This window comes from Vulpes lagopus, chromosome 19, assembly GCF_018345385.1.
Source record: "Vulpes lagopus strain Blue_001 chromosome 19, ASM1834538v1, whole genome shotgun sequence".
NCBI lineage: Eukaryota > Metazoa > Chordata > Mammalia > Carnivora > Canidae > Vulpes > Vulpes lagopus.
In genome coordinates this window covers 35696761-35712505 of record NC_054842.1, presented here as the reverse complement: position 1 = coordinate 35712505, position 15745 = coordinate 35696761, and the positions used below count along the sequence as shown (strand labels likewise).

The window sequence follows — 15745 nt, the reverse complement described above, 5'->3', positions numbered from 1 at the left end:
GTTAATTGAAAACTGAAGTTTTTTGAAGCTTTTTTGGAGTAGGTAGGAGGTCATAGCTGGCCTCTTTCAACACAGTGTTTGTGGCTGAAAATAAGCTTGCAATAAAATAAAGAGTGAAGAGAAGGTGGTAAAGTGAGTATTTCAACTCATTCATTTATGAATCAATAGGTAGAATGTATTTAGGATGGAGCAGTCATTTTCCTAAGTACTGAATTTACAGTCAGCATGACCATATATCCTGGTGTAAGCCTTTTGTAGATCAGTTAATGCCAGTTAATGCCAAACTTTCCCCCTAGCTTTATTGAGATATAATTGGCATGTAGCATTCAATAAGCACAGAACTTATTTTTGCACTGTACTTTTTTATCCCCATGACTTAGTTTTTATCTTTTTAGAATCTTTGTTATATTTTACTGTAAATATTCTCTATGCCCATCATGGGGCTTGAACTCACAAACCCAAGAGTAAGAGTTGCATGCACCCTGCCACCATCCTCCCCTCTGGCCACCACTAGTTTGTTTTATACTTAGGGGTCTGTTTTTTTTGTTTATTTGCTTCTTTTGTTTTTAGATTCCACATATAAGTGAAATCATATGGTGTTTGTCTTTGACATATCACATCCTCTAGGTCTGTGCAGATTGTCATGAATGGCAAGATTTCACTTTTTTTTTTTTATGGCTGAGTAGTATTGCATTGTATGTATATGTGTGTGTGTCTGCGTGCGCGCGCACACATCTTTATCCATTCATCTATCAGTGTAAACTTAGATTGCTTCTATATCTTGGCTCCTATAAATAATGCTGCAGTAAACTTAGGGGTGCATATGTTTTGTGAAGTAGAGTTTTTGTTTTCTTTGAGTGAATATCCTGGAAGTAAAATTAATCTGATTGTATGTTATTTCTGTTTTTAATTTTTTGAGGAACCTCCATTCTGTTTCCGGAGTGGCTGTACTAATTTACATTCCTACTGACACTGCATGAGGATTCTCTTTTCTCTACACCCTCACCAACATTGGTTACTTCTTGTCTTTTTGATAACTATCCATTCTGGCTGGTGTGAAGTGATAATTGTAGGTTTGATTTGCATTTCTTTGATGATCAGTGATGTTGAGCATCTTTTCATGTGTCTGGCCATCTGTATGTCTTCTTTGGAAAAATGTCTATTCAGTACTTCTGCCCATTTTATTTATTTATTTATTTTTAAATATTTTTTAAAATTTATTTATGATAGTCACAGAGAGAGAGAGAGAGAGAGGCAGAGACACAGGCAGAGGGAGAAGCAGGCTCCATGCACCAGGAGCGCGATGTGGGATTCGATCCCGGGTCTCCAGGATCACGCCCTGGGCCAAAGGCAGGCGCCAAACCACTGCGCCACCCAGGGATCCCACTTCTGCCCATTTTAAAAATCAGATTGTTTTCTTGTATAAATTGTGTGTTGACTTGTATAAATTCTTTGGTATTTTGAATATTAACTACTTACCAGATATATAATTTGTAAATATCTTCTGCCATTCTCTAAGTTGCCTCTCATTTTATTGTTGGTTTCCTTTGCTGTGCAGAAGGTTTTTATTTTGGCATATTCCCAACTATTTATTTTTGCTTTTCTTTCCTTTGCTTGGGAAGACAAATCCAGAAAAATACCGTCAAAGCTGATGTCTAGGGACGCCTGGGTGGCTCAGCGGTTGAGCAACTGCCTGTGGCTCGGTATGATCCAGGGGTCCTGGGATTGAGTCCCACATCAGGCTCCCTGCATGGAGGCTGCTTCTCCCTCTGCCTATGTCTCTGCTTCTCTCTTTCTATGTCTCTTATGAATAAATAAATAAAATATTTAAAAGAAAAAAAAGCTGATGTCTAAGAATTTATTACCTATGTTTTATTCTGGGAGTTTGATGTTTTCCTGTCTCACATTTAGGTCTTTAATCCATTTTGAGTGTATTTTTGTGTGTGGTATAAGAAAGTGGTCCAGTTTCATTTTTTTGTATGTATCTGTCCAGTTTCCCAGTACCATTTATTAAAGAGACTGTCCTTTCCCTTTTGTGTATTGTGTCTTTTGTTGTAGATTGACCATAGAAGTGTGGGTTTATTACTTGGCTTTCTACTCTGTTCCATTGATCTCTGGGTCTTTTTTTTTTTTTTTTTTGGTGCCATTACCATGCTGTTTTGATTACTGTAGCTTTGTAGTGTAGTTTGAAATCTGGAATTGTGTTACTTCAGTTTTGTTCTTTCTCATGGTTACCTTGGCTGTTAGGAGTCTTTTGTAGTTCCATACAAATGTTAGGATTATTTGTTCTATTTCTGTGAAAAATACTGTTGGTATTTAATAGGGATTGCATTGAATCTGTAGATTGCTGTGGGTAGTATGGACATTTTAACAATGTTAATTCTAGTCCATGAACATGATATGCCTTCCCATTTATTTGTGTTGTCTTTAGTCTCTTTCTTTTTTTATTTTTAAAAGTTTATTTTTTTAAACTTTTTTAAAAAGTTGGTTATGGGACCCAATGCAGGGCTTGATCCTGAGTTGAGACCTGAGCTGAGATCAGGAGTTGGACGCTTAAACTGACTGAGCCACTCACATTTCCTGTCCTTCAGTATCTTTCATCGGTCTCATAGTTTTCAGAGTAGTCTTTTACTTCCTTGACTAAATTTATTCCTAGGTATTTTTCTTTTATGCACTTTTAAATGGTATTATTTTCTTAATATCTCTTTCTGTTAGTTCATTATTTCATATAGAAATGCAACAGATTTCTTTCTTTTTTTTCTTTTTCTTTTTTTTTTTTTTAAAGATTTTATTTATTTATTCCTGAGAGACGCAGAGAGAGAGAGGGAGAGACACAGGCAGAGGGACAAGCAGGCTCCATGTAAGGAGCCTGACGTGGGACTTAATCCTGGGTCTCCAGGATCAGGCCCTGGGCTGAATGAAGGCTGCACTGAATCGCTAAGCCACCTGGGCTACCCACAACAGATTTCTGATTCTGTTAGTTTTGTACCTTCAACTTAATTTTTTAGTTCTAATTTTTTTGGTGGAATCTTTAGTGTTTTTATTATTTTATTTTATTTTATTTTTTTAAGGAATGCATTATTTATTTATTTATTTATTATTTTAAATTTTATTTATTTATGATAGTCACACAGAGAGAGAGAGAGAGAGAGAGAGAGGCAGAGACGTAGGCAGAGGGAGAAGCAGGCTCCATGCACTGGGAGCCCGACGTGGGATTCGGTCCCGGGTCTCCAGGATCGCGCCCTGGGCCAAAGGCAGGCGCTAAACCACTGCGCCACCCAGGGATCCCAGGAATGCATTTTTTTAAAAAAAATTATTTATTCAAATATTTTATTTATTTATTCATGAGAGAGAGAGAGAGGCAGAGACACAGGCAGAGAAGCAGGCTGCATGCAATGAGCCTGATGTGGGACTCGAACTTGGGAATCCAGGATCACACCCTGAGCTAAAGGCAGGCGCTCAAACGCTGAGCCACCCAGGCGTCCCTCTTTAGTGTTTTTAAAAAATTTTCTATATATTGTACCTTGTCATTTGCAAATAGTGACAGTTTTACTTTTTCCTTACCAATTTAAATGACTTTTATTATTTTTTGTCTCATTGCTGTGGCTGGGACTTCTAGTGTTGGATAAAAGTGTTGAGAGTGGATATCCTTGTTTTGTTCCTGATCTTAGAGGAAAAACTTTGAGCTTTTCACCATTCAGTATGATGTTAGCTTTGAGTTTGTCATAAATATGGTTTTTATTATGTTGAGATGTGTTTCCTGTAAATTTGCTTTGTTGAGAATTTTTATCATGAACAGATGTAGAATTTTGCCAGATACTTTTTCTGTATCTATTGACATGATCATAATGATTTTTATCCTTCATTTTGTTAATGTGGTGCATCACATTGATTTGCAGATACTGAGCCATTCTCACATCTCTGGATGTCCAACTATGTTCTTTAAGTTTTTATATTTTTAAAGTAATCTCTACACCCAAAGTGGAACTCAAAGTCACAACCTTCAGTTCAAGAGTCACATGCTCTACTGACTGAGCCAGCTATGTGTACCTGGATGTTCAACTATTTCTAATGCCTTCTTTTGCTTTTTTAAATCTACTGGTTTGGATAATAAATAACATTGTTGATAAATTACATGGTCAATGTTATATAGTTAAGGACAGACATTACCTGCCCAGGCTTATCTTGTCAGGTAAACTGGGCCTCTAAGTCTTGCAAGCAAGTTAAGTGTTTAACAGATATTCATGAAATGAATTGGCTAGTTACAGCTATGATCAGGGCTGCAGAAGTGAAATAATGACTACTTGATTGAGTTAATTTGACAGGGGAGATTTCATAAATAATTTCACAGAGAACATGGAAGAAAGGAGTCACAGAAGCGAATCCAACATTTTGAGTTCATTGGCTTGAAGGATGATGGTACCCTGAACAGAAGTAAGGAAACTCTGAGGAAAGCCTAGGGGTCTCGTGGGTGAGACTGTAACATGATGAATTCTGTTAGACACATTTTTGAATTATAAGTAGAAGTTTTAGAATATCTCCTTAATTGTGGAGATATGAGACTGAAAATTAGCAAAAGATACTTTAGGACCTGGAGATAATAGATTTTGGGGTAATTTACATAGAGTGTCAGTTGTGAAAGTCAGTAACATTTCCAGGGCCCTAGCAGAGAGAAAAATGTAAAGCATAGGACTTTAGGAAATGCCTATAGTAAATGAGTGGCTGTTGTTAAAAAGAATCAGTAAAAGAAAAATAAGAGTATGAAGGAAACCAGAATCATGCAATGTTTTTCTTTGAAACATAGTAAAGAATTTTAGGGAAAGGGTCTTTATTATTTATTTTATTATACTTTTTTTTCTTTTTTTTAAAATTTATTTATGATAGTCACAGAGAGAGAGAGAGAGAGAGAGAGAGAGGCAGAGACACAGGCAGAGGGAGAAGCAGGCTCCATGCACCGGGGGCCCGATGTGGGATTCGATCCCGGGTCTCCAGGATTGCGCCCTGGGCCGAAGGCAGGCGCCAAAACTCTGTGCCACCCACATCCCTGTTATACATTTTTTTTTCCTGTTATACATTTTTAAAAGAGTTTATTATTTGACAGAGAGAGGGAGGGAGGGCACAAACAGGAGGAGCAGCAGAGGGAGAGGGAGAAGCAGTCCCTCTGCTGGGCAGGGAGCCCCATGTGGGGTTGGATCCCAGGATCCTGGGATCATGACCTGAGTTGAAGGCAGACACTTAACTGACCAAGCCACCCAGATGCCCCAGGGAGAGGCTCTTTAAGTGGATGAGATGCTGTAGAAAGATTAAGGATTTTAATACCACGGTAAGCATCATTGAATGTAACTATTAAGAAGTTATTGCGGGGCACCTAGTGGCTCAGTCAGTTGAGTGTGTGACTGTTGATTTCAGCTCATGTCATGATTTCAGGGTCATGAGGTCAAGCCCTGAGTCAGGCTCCATGTTGGGCATGGAGCCTGTTTACGATTCTGTCTCTCCCTCCCTTCCCCTTCCTTCCTTTCTCTCTCTTTAAAAAAAAAGTTTATTGATAACTGAGAGAACAAATTAAGTAACTAGGATGAATTATAAGAGGTTAAGTATTTACTTAACAAAATACACAGCATGGAGAAAAAAATAGAAAACTTTTCAAGAAATGTGTGCAGTTATTGAGGACTAAGCCACATAGGAGATATTTTTGCATTAACACCTCAGTATTTTAGGTAAAGGGGAATGATCCATTAGAGTGGTTATATATATAAGTAATTAAAGTATTTGTTTAATGCCAAGAGGAAGTAGAAAGGTTTGAGACCAAGGATATGGGTAAAGGGCTTAACTCTTATAGAAGAGTATCAATATTTCTGCTTAGAAACCACACGAATGAAAGAAAACAAATCAAGGAATTTTTAGGCAAAGAGGAAGAAAACTGTATAATTCCTTACTTTTTCAATAAGGTAGAGTTTGAGGTTATCTGCTAGGCATATAATTAATTAGCAGGGTTGTTGGCATCCTGGGAGAAGAAAATATTTACGGGAAACATTGTAATAACCAGTTTCATCGAATATTTATTAAACATCTGCTTTGTGCCAGGCATTCTTGTAGATAAGATCTGTTCTCATGGAGCCAATTTTTAACGTGAACCAGAAAAATATGAAACTGTAATGCGATAATGAAGAGAATTGTAAAACAAGGCAGTTGGGGGCACCTGGGTGACTCAGTTGGTTATGTGTCTGCCTGTTAAGTTCAGGTCATGATCCCAGAGTCCTGGGATCAAGTCTTAAATCGGGTTCCCTGCTCAGTGGGGAGTCTGTTTCTCCTACTCTGACCCCCTGCTTGTGATCTTTTTCATGCTTTCTCCTTTCTTTCAGAATCTTTAAAAAAAAATAAAACTAGGCAATTGGTAGAGTGGTTGGTTGGGTGGTTACTTCTGAAGAGGTGACATTAAGGTAAGATGTGAAAAACAAAAATTCAGTCACTTGAAAATTAAGCTAAGGTAAAAACCTCAAAGTGAAAACAAGCTTTTGTTGTATTTGAGGAACAGAAAGAAGTCTCATACTCTGGAACAGAATGGAAGAGGGCTGTAGTGTCATGAGATGAAGTTGAAGGAAATAGAGCTGGACCATGTTGGTCTCTATGGCCATGGTAAGGAGTCTAGACTCAAGAAATTTTTTAAGGAAGGTTTTTTTTTTTTTTTTTTTTTTTTAAGATTTTATTTATTTGTTCATGAGAGACACACATAGAGAGAGGCAGAGACACAGGCATAGGGAGAAGCAGACTCCTCGAGGGGAGCCCGATGTGGGATCTAATCCTGGCACTCCCGGACCATGCCCTGAGCTGAAAGGCAGACGCCCAACCACTGAGTCACCCAGCCCCTAAGGAAGGTTTTAAGCAGAAAAGTGTCATGATATGTTACATGCTTTAATGATATCCCTGGCTACTTTATTAAAGATGAATTATGGGGATAAAGGGGAAACAGGAGGGTCAGATAAGCAGCTGTTGGCTAGAACTGACTAAGCCAGAGATGATGATGGAGAAACTTAATATGATCACCAGGATAGAAAAAGAAAGGATTGCTGAGTAATCAGTGAAAGGTCAGTTTAAGATAAACTAGCATACGGATGCCTGGATGGCTCAGCAGTTTGGTGCCTGCCTTGGGCCAAGGGCATGATCCTGGAGACCTGGGATATAGTCCCACTTCAGGTTCCCTGCATGGAGAACTTCTCTCCCTCTGCCTCTCTCTCTGCCTGTGTTTCTGCCTGTGTCTCTGCCTCTCTCTCTCTGTATCTCTCATTAATAAATAAATAAAATCTTAAAAAAAAAAAAAGATAAGCTAGCATGACCTGGCAGTATAAATTTAGCTTGTCTAACCATTTAGATGGAAATGAGAAATTTGACATTGATGGTTGAAATAATTATCTATAGGATTCAAGCTTGGTGAAAGGAATATATTAAGGGACTGGAGGCCATGACTGAGTCAGTATATATTTATTGAGCATCTACTAATATATCAAGAACTGTGCTAGCTTCTAGGGTTACAACACTGAACAAAAACAGACATCCCTTTCCCATGGAATGGATATTCTCATGAGGATGGAAATATAGTAAGTTAGTATATACTGTGTTGGGTGGTGATGACTACTTTATTAAGAAAAATATATTAGAGAAAAGTAGATATATATATTTTTTAAAGATTTTATTTATTTATTCATAGAGACACAGAGAGAGAGAGAGAGGCAGAGACATAGGCAGAGGGAGAAGCAGGCTCCATGCAGAGAGCCCGAGGTGGGACTCCATCCAGGGTCTCCAGGATCACGCCTTGGGCTGCAGGGGGCGCTAAACTGCTGCGCCACCGGGGCTGCCTGAGAAAAGTAGATATTGATGAGGATATTGAGATAAAGATTACTACTTCATAAGGGGTGGTTAGGGAAGAATTCTCTGATTAGGGGACAGTTTAGCTGACAACTCTACAGAAAGTAAGGGAGTAGGACTGGTAGATACTTGGGTTAGGGTTATGGGGAGCAGCATTCCAGGCTGAAGTTACCCAAATACAAAGGCTCTGAGACTGGACTGTGCTTGATGTGTTCTGGGAGCAGTAAGAGGGCCAGTGTGGCCTGAATGGGGTCAGTGAGAGAGGAGGTAGTGGAAGCTGACGTTGTGAAGGGAGAGGAAGCTTTAGTCAAGTTGTAGACCAGTTGTAAACCATTGTTGAGCCTTTGCATCTTCTTCTGAGTGGTGATGGAGGTGTAGATTGAGAGACGAGGATGTAGGAGGAGTGAAAGGCAAAGCTATACCTGAGAGGTGTAACTTGTGGCTAATGAAAGGTGAGGCCAGGTGTTTGGAGTTTATGAGTGTGCTGGTGATAGAAGGGGTGTATTAATAAAACAGATTTTTTTTTTTAAAGATTTTATTTATTCATGAGAGACACAGAGAGAGAGAGAGGCAGAGACACAGGCAGAGGGACAAGCAGGCTCCACACAGGGAGAGCCCGATGTGGGTGGGACCCGATCCCGGGACTCCAGGATCACACCCTCAGCCGAAGGCTGGCTCTAAACTGCTGAGCCACCCAGGGATCCCAATAAAACAGATTTTTTAGTACAACAGGACGCTAGGAAGAATAGAGGAAGATAAGTTAGAGGCATGGACAGCTTTTAGTTCTTGATGAGTAAGTTTATTTGGATTTAGTTTTTTGTTTTAAAGATTTTATTTATTCATGAGAAACACACACACACACAGAGAGAGAGAGAGAGAGAGAGAGAGGCAGAGACACAGGCAGAGGGAGAAGCAGACTTCATGCAGGGAGCCTGACGTGGGACTCGATCCCGGGTCTCCAGGATCACGCCCTGGGCTGAAGGCAGAGCTAAACCGCTGGGCCACCGGGGCTGCCCTGATTTAGTTTGTTTTTAATTGTAAAATATACGTAATAAAGTTGAGCATTTTAATTGATTTTAAGTGTACAATTTGCTGGCATTAAATACATTCACAGTGTTATGCAACCATCACTGCTATACATTTCCAGGGCCTTTTTGCCATCCCAGACTGAAATTATATCCAGTAAAGAGTAACTCACCCCAATCTCTTAGGATCATTATATTACTATCTGTCTCTATGAATTTGTCTCTTCTAGATATTTCACGTAAGTGGAATCAAACAATATTTGTCCTTTTGTGGCTGGTTTATTTCAAATACCTTAACATCCTCAAGGTTCATCCATGTTGTAGCATGTGTCACTGTATCCTTTTTAAAGGCTAGATAAATATTCCATTGTATGCATATACCACATTTTGTTTATCCCATTTATTGGTTGAATTTTTTTTTTTTTTTAATCTTTTGGCTACTGTAGTAATGTTACTTGTACTTGGGTATACAAATATCTATGTGTCCTTGCTTTTTTTTTTTTTTTTAAGATTTTATTTATATATATAGACACACACACACACAGAGGCAGAGACACAGGCAGAGGGACAAGCAGGCTCCATGCAGAGAGCCTGACGTAGGACTTGATCCCAGGTCTCCAGGATCACATCCTGGACTGAAGGCAACGCCAAACTGCTGAGCCACCTGGGCTGCTCGAGTCCTTGCTTTTAATTTGTTTTTATTTTTTACAGATTTATTTATCTTAACACAAGTGGTAAGTGGGGGAGTGGAGAGAAGCCGACTCTCTGTTGAGGGCAGAACTTGATGCCAGGCTTGATCTCATGACTGAGATCACAACCAGAGCCAAAATTAAGGGGTGGATGCTTAACAGATTGAGCCACCCGGTGCTCCACTGTGTTTAATTCTTTTGGGTATGTACCCAGAAGTGGAGTCGTTGGATTAAATATAAGTCTGTGTTTAGATTTTTGAGGAACTGCCATATTTCTTCTACAGTGGTTGCACCATTTTATCTTCCCACCACGAATATACAGGATTACGAGTTGTAGTGTATCCTTGGTTTTGAGTAGTGCAATGCTTTAAATTTATGTATTTTCTTAAAAGAGTGTATACTAGAGATTGTTTTTAGTAGTTATAGAAGTAACACAAACCCTCATGCTCTGCTATAAGATCAGAACTGGTGAAGAAAGTTGTGTTGTAGTTAAATTTTAGTGAGAGAGCCTTACGGGAATTAAAATTTTAGAGACTTAAAAAGAATATGTTTGCCAGAAACTTATGGATACTGTGTCTATGTAACTTGACTGTGACATCTGATATACTAGTGCCTTCACTTGGCTCAGGAGAAAGTTATGTGTTTTGATTTAGGAAGGCATAACTATGATTTCCCAGGATAGGACAAGATCATTAAATGAGCTAGAATGATCCCCCCCCACCCAGCACATTTGTAAACTTCTGAGATTGGAAATTTTATAAGGAGGTAGGGGAAGTTTTCATCTTGCTGTTGACTAACACATTGTATAACAATTCAGGGAAAGTATTATTTGTTCACATGGATGATAGACCAATAAGAATTATTAAGAAAAAATACTGATGGGGGCAGCCCCGGTGGCACAGCGGTTTAGCGCCGCCTGCAGCCCGGGGTGTGATCCTGGAGACTCAGGACCAAGTCCCACATCGGGCTTCCTCCATGGAGCCTGCTTCTCCCTCTGCCTGTGTCTCCGCCTCTCTCTTTGCTCTCTCTGAATGAATAAATAAATCTTTAAAAAATAAATACTGATGGGATTATAGCTCCTGCAGAGGTTTTTGAAATTTTTGCACCTCGTTTATAATTATCATTAGGATTTGAAAATTTTGAAATAGATCATATTCATTGTCTTCAGTATTGTTATAATTACTATGCTTTTTGTTGGGAAATGATGTGTTTTAATTTCAAAAAGCTTACTTGAGAAGCTTCTTATCATATTACATGAACACTGAATAAATTGAGTGGTTTAAACTTGCTTTCCGGTCTTCACTAGTTCTTCTTCCTCTAGTTTTTGTCTTTGCCTCAGGGTTCTTTTTCTTTAATATGTATTGAATGTTTATGCAGTTAGAAAAAATGTTCATAAAGATCATATTGTTGAGTGCCTACTGTTTCTGGTCCTTTGATAACATGGTTTTTGCTTTTACTCAGAAAATAACTGTGGTCAGATTGTCATATAGTCTACCATAGACAGTGAGGATATTGTGAAAGAAATTCTGGCTATCTGTGTAGCATGACCTTTCAAAACTGTTTTCTTTGCTGCAAGCATCTCACTTAGCCTTTTGACTGCCACATGACAGAGGAAGTAGTATATAAAGGGCAATGTAAATGGCTGCCTTGTTGATCTCAATAGTTTTCCAATGTAAGAGCATGCTCTTATGTCACATATGTTATTAAATGTCATTGTTTTGTTTATGTGTAGAATTAATTTTAATGCATAACTCAGAGCACATTTTAAGTATAATTTAATAAATAGTATAATAGTTAAAACTGAAATAGAAAATAATTTATGTGGAGTGCCTGGGTTGCTCAGTTGGAGGAGCATATCACTCTTAATATCTCAGGGTCATGAATTTGAGCCCCCCACGTTGGGTGAAGAGATTGCTTAAAAATAAAGAAGTGAAAAAAATTTTTTTTAAAGATTTTATTTATTCATGAGAGATACAGAGAGAGAGAGAGAGAGAGAGGCAGAGAGGCAGAGACACAGGCAGAGAGGGAAGCAGGCTCCATGCAGAGAGCCCGATGTGGGACTCGATCCCGGGTCTCCAGGATCACATCCTGGGCTGCAGGCAGTGCTAAACTGCTGCGCCACCGTGGCTGCCCTATTAATGTACATTTAGGTTGTATCTAGTTTTCAGATATTATGAAAAAATCCACATTGAACATGTATGTGTGACATCATTGATTAAGAGTTTTTCTGGGATGCCTGGGTGGCTCAGCGGTTGGGCATCTGCCTTTGGCTCAAGTGTGATCCCGCAGTTCCAGGATCGAGTCCTACAACAGGTTCCCTGCATGGAGCCTGCTTCTCCCTCTGCCTTTGTATCTGCCTCTCTCTCTCTCTCTCTCTCTCTCTCTCTCTCTCTCTCGTCTTTCATGAATAAATAAATAGTTAAAAAAAAAACTTAAAGAAAAATGTTTTTCAAGGATATATACTTAGTAATGGAATTTTCGATGCCATACTGTTTGAAAGAGGTTGAATCAATTTATTCTTTCACCAGCAATGATCTATGAAATAGTATCTCCTTTGGTTTTATGTTACCTTGGTGATTAATGAGGTTGAACATTTTTTTCCCTCATATGTTTATGGATTTTTTTGGTCTTTTGTGAAATTGTGTTTAATTATTTTGCCCATTTTTATTTTGGGTTCATGACTTTTACACATTTATTTTCTCACTAAAATTAATAGAAATTGTTTATTTGATCAATTCTTAATTTTGATTCCAGTGTAATTAACATATAATGTTATATTAGTTATAGGTACACAATATAGTGATTCAGCAATTGTATACATTACCCAATATTCATTAAGATAAATGTATTAAAAGAAAGACAAATGTACTATTAATCCCCTTTACCTATTCCCCCCCCACACACCTATTTGATCTATTTTTATTCACCTGTTTAACATTCTTTGTTGAGTCTTTTCCTGTTGTTTTTTTTTTTTTAAATGAAGGGCAATACCTTAATACTACCAGAATCTAGCTGTAGCCTTTCCAGTATCATCCTGCCTGTTTTTTGCCTCTCCGTGTTTTTGCCTCTTCTGTGATTCAAAGGGCTGCCTTTGAATTCCTCAAATGTTTAAGGTTTGTTAGGTCTTTGCATATGTTCTTTTTCATGTTGTCTATCTAATCTCCTCTCTTCCTTCAAGTCTGTGTTCAAATGTCTGCTTCCTCCTTTCCCTTAGCACTCTTTCATATACATGCCTTAAATTCATATACTTTGTGCCTCTATATTTATTAAATTAAAAATACAGTAATTCTAGTTAGATGACTAGTGTGAAGGAGAAGAAGGCTGTAAATATGTTCATTTCTACCAAGGGATTAAAAATGCATTGTGAAAAGTGATAAGGATGAAAGCTGTTGAGTTTAAATGGAGTGAATGATTTGCGAGTGTCATAAACATAGTCTCATCAGTGTTGTTCCCCTACTCCTCTTCCTAATTCTGTTTGGTTGGATTAGAGTGAGAGAAAAATACAGTTGTAGAGTAGGAAGAGCATTGGAATGAACGTGACTGAGGGGGAGGACATGGCCCTGAGCTACCTAAACTATGTGTTCGACTAAATTAGTGAAGTCCAAATTGCTGTAAGAGAATGAAAGTGAATAATAGCTCAAACACAATAGATATTTATTTGTTACTCATGGGATAATCTAAGGTAGATGGTCCTCTGGTTGGTGTCTGTCTTCCAGGTGGTTTCTTCCGTCTCTTGACTCTTTATCCTTTATGACCAGTGAAAGAAGAAAGGTATAGGCAGCAAAAAAACTGTCTTAAATCCTTCACCTAAAGTGGCGCAGGTCATTTCCACTTAATATTCCACTAGGAAGAACTTCGTACATGGCCGCTTCATACTGTGTAGGAGGTTGGGATATCTACACTGCCAAGTGCCCAGCCACGTTCCCATTATTGCAGAGGGAGAAGAGCAGTCTCTGCCACAGTTGCCTTGGGAAGATCATTTTATTTCTGTAGCTCTCAGTTCTTAAGGTATAGAATAAGGGATCTATATTCCAAAAGTTTATAACACACACATTTTTCTTCCCTTAAAGTTGAACTTTAAAATGCATAAGGGGGATGCTGGGTGGGTCAGTGGTTGAGTGTCTGCCTTCGGCTCAGGGCGTTCTTTGGCTCAGGGCGAGATCCTGGGATCTGGGATTGAATCCTACATTGGGCTCCTTTCCGGAGGCCTGCTTCTTTTTCTGCCTGTGTCTCTGCCTTTCTGTGTCTCTCAAAAATGTTTTTCAAGGATATATACTTAGTAATGGAATTTTCGATGCCATACTGTTTGAAAGAGGTTGAATCAATTTATTCTTTCACCAGCAATGATCTATGAAATAGTATCTCCTTTGGTTTTATGTTACCTTGGTGATTAATGAGGTTGAACATTTTTTTCCCTCATATGTTTATGGATTTTTTTGGTCTTTTGTGAAATTGTGTTTAATTATTTGCCCATTTTTATTTTGGGTTCATGACTTTTACACATTTATTTTCTCACTAAAATTAATAGAAATTGTTTATTTGTTCAATTCTTAATTTTGATTCCAGTGTAATTAACATATAATGTTATATTAGTTATAGGTACACAATATAGTGATTCAGCAATTGTATACATTACCCAATATTCATTAAGATAAATGTAATAAAAAGAAAGACAAATGTACTATTAATCCCCTTTACCTATTCCCCCCCCCACACACCTATTTGATCTATTTTTATTCACCTGTTTAACATTCTTTGTTGAGTCTTTTCTGTTGTTTTTTTTTTTTTTAAATGAAGGGCAATACTTAATACTACCAGAATCTAGCTGTAGCCTTTCCAGTATCATCCTGCCTGTTTTTTGCCTCTCCGTGTTTTGCCTCTTCTGTGATTCAAAGGGCTGCCTTTGAATTCCTCAAATGTTTAAGGTTTGTTAGGTCTTTGCATATGTTCTTTTTCATGTTGTCTATCTAATCTCCTCTCTTCCCCAAGTCTGTGTACAAATTCTGCTTCCTCCTTTCCCTTAGCACTCTTTCATATACATGCCTTAAATTCATATACTTTGTGCCTCTATATTTATTAAATTAAAAATACAAGTAATTCTAGTTAGATGACTAGTGTGAAGGAGAAGAAGGCTGTAAATATGTTCATTTCTACCAAGGGATTAAAAATGCATTGTGAAAAGTGATAAGGATGAAAGCTGTTGAGTTTAAATGAGTGAATGATTTGCGAGTGTCATAAACATAGTCTCATCAGTGTTGTTCCCCTACTCCTCTTCCTAATTCTGTTTGGTTGGATTAGAGTGAGAGAAAAATACAGTTGTAGAGTAGGAAGAGCATTGGAATGAACGTGACTGAGGGAGGACATGCCAGAGCTACCTAAACTATGTGTTCGACTAAATTAGTGAAGTCCAAATTGCTGTAAGAGAATGAAAGTGATAATAGCTCAAACACAATAGATATTTATTTGTTACTCATGGGATAATCTAAGGTAGATGGTCCTCTGGTTGGTGTCTGTCTTCCAGGTGGTTTCTTCCGTCTCTTGACTCTTTATCCTTTATGACCAGTGAAAGAAGAAAGGTATAGGCAGCAAAAAAACTGTCTTAAATCCTTCACCTAAAGTGGCGCAGGTCATTTCCACTTAATATTCCACTAGGAAGAATCTTCGTACATGGCCGCTTCATACTGTGTAGGAGGTTGGATATCTACACTGCCAAGTGCCCGCGCCATCGATCGCTTATTCAAGGGAGCAGAGATTTAATATAATTAATAAATATATTTTAAACTGAATAAAAAATATTGGAGTGCCTGGTTGCATTGGCATATCACCTTAATAATCTTCATGAATTTGAAAGATTGGATGAAAGATTGCTTTAATAATAAGTGTGAAAAAATTTTTTTTAAGATTTTATTTATTCATGAGAGATACAGAGAGAGAGAGGAGAGAGAGAGAGGCAGAGACACAGGCAGAGAGGGAAGCAGGCTCCATGCAGAGAGCCCGATGTGGGACTCGATCCCGGGTCTCCAGGATCACATCCTGGGCTGCAGGCAGTGCTAAACTGCTGCGCCACCGTGGCTGCCCTATTAATGTACATTTAGGTTGTATCTAGTTTTCAGATATTATGAAAAAATCCACATTGAACATGTATGTGTGACATCATTGATTAAGAGT

At 38.3% G+C, this 15745-nt stretch overlaps 1 protein-coding gene across 3 annotated transcripts in view; it reads left to right on the top strand.

The window, feature by feature from the left end:
• PIK3CB (phosphatidylinositol-4,5-bisphosphate 3-kinase catalytic subunit beta) overlaps positions 1 to 15745 on the top strand; it is a 205757-nt gene that overhangs the window by 44100 nt on the left and 145912 nt on the right. The gene's annotated exons all lie outside the window — the stretch shown is intronic.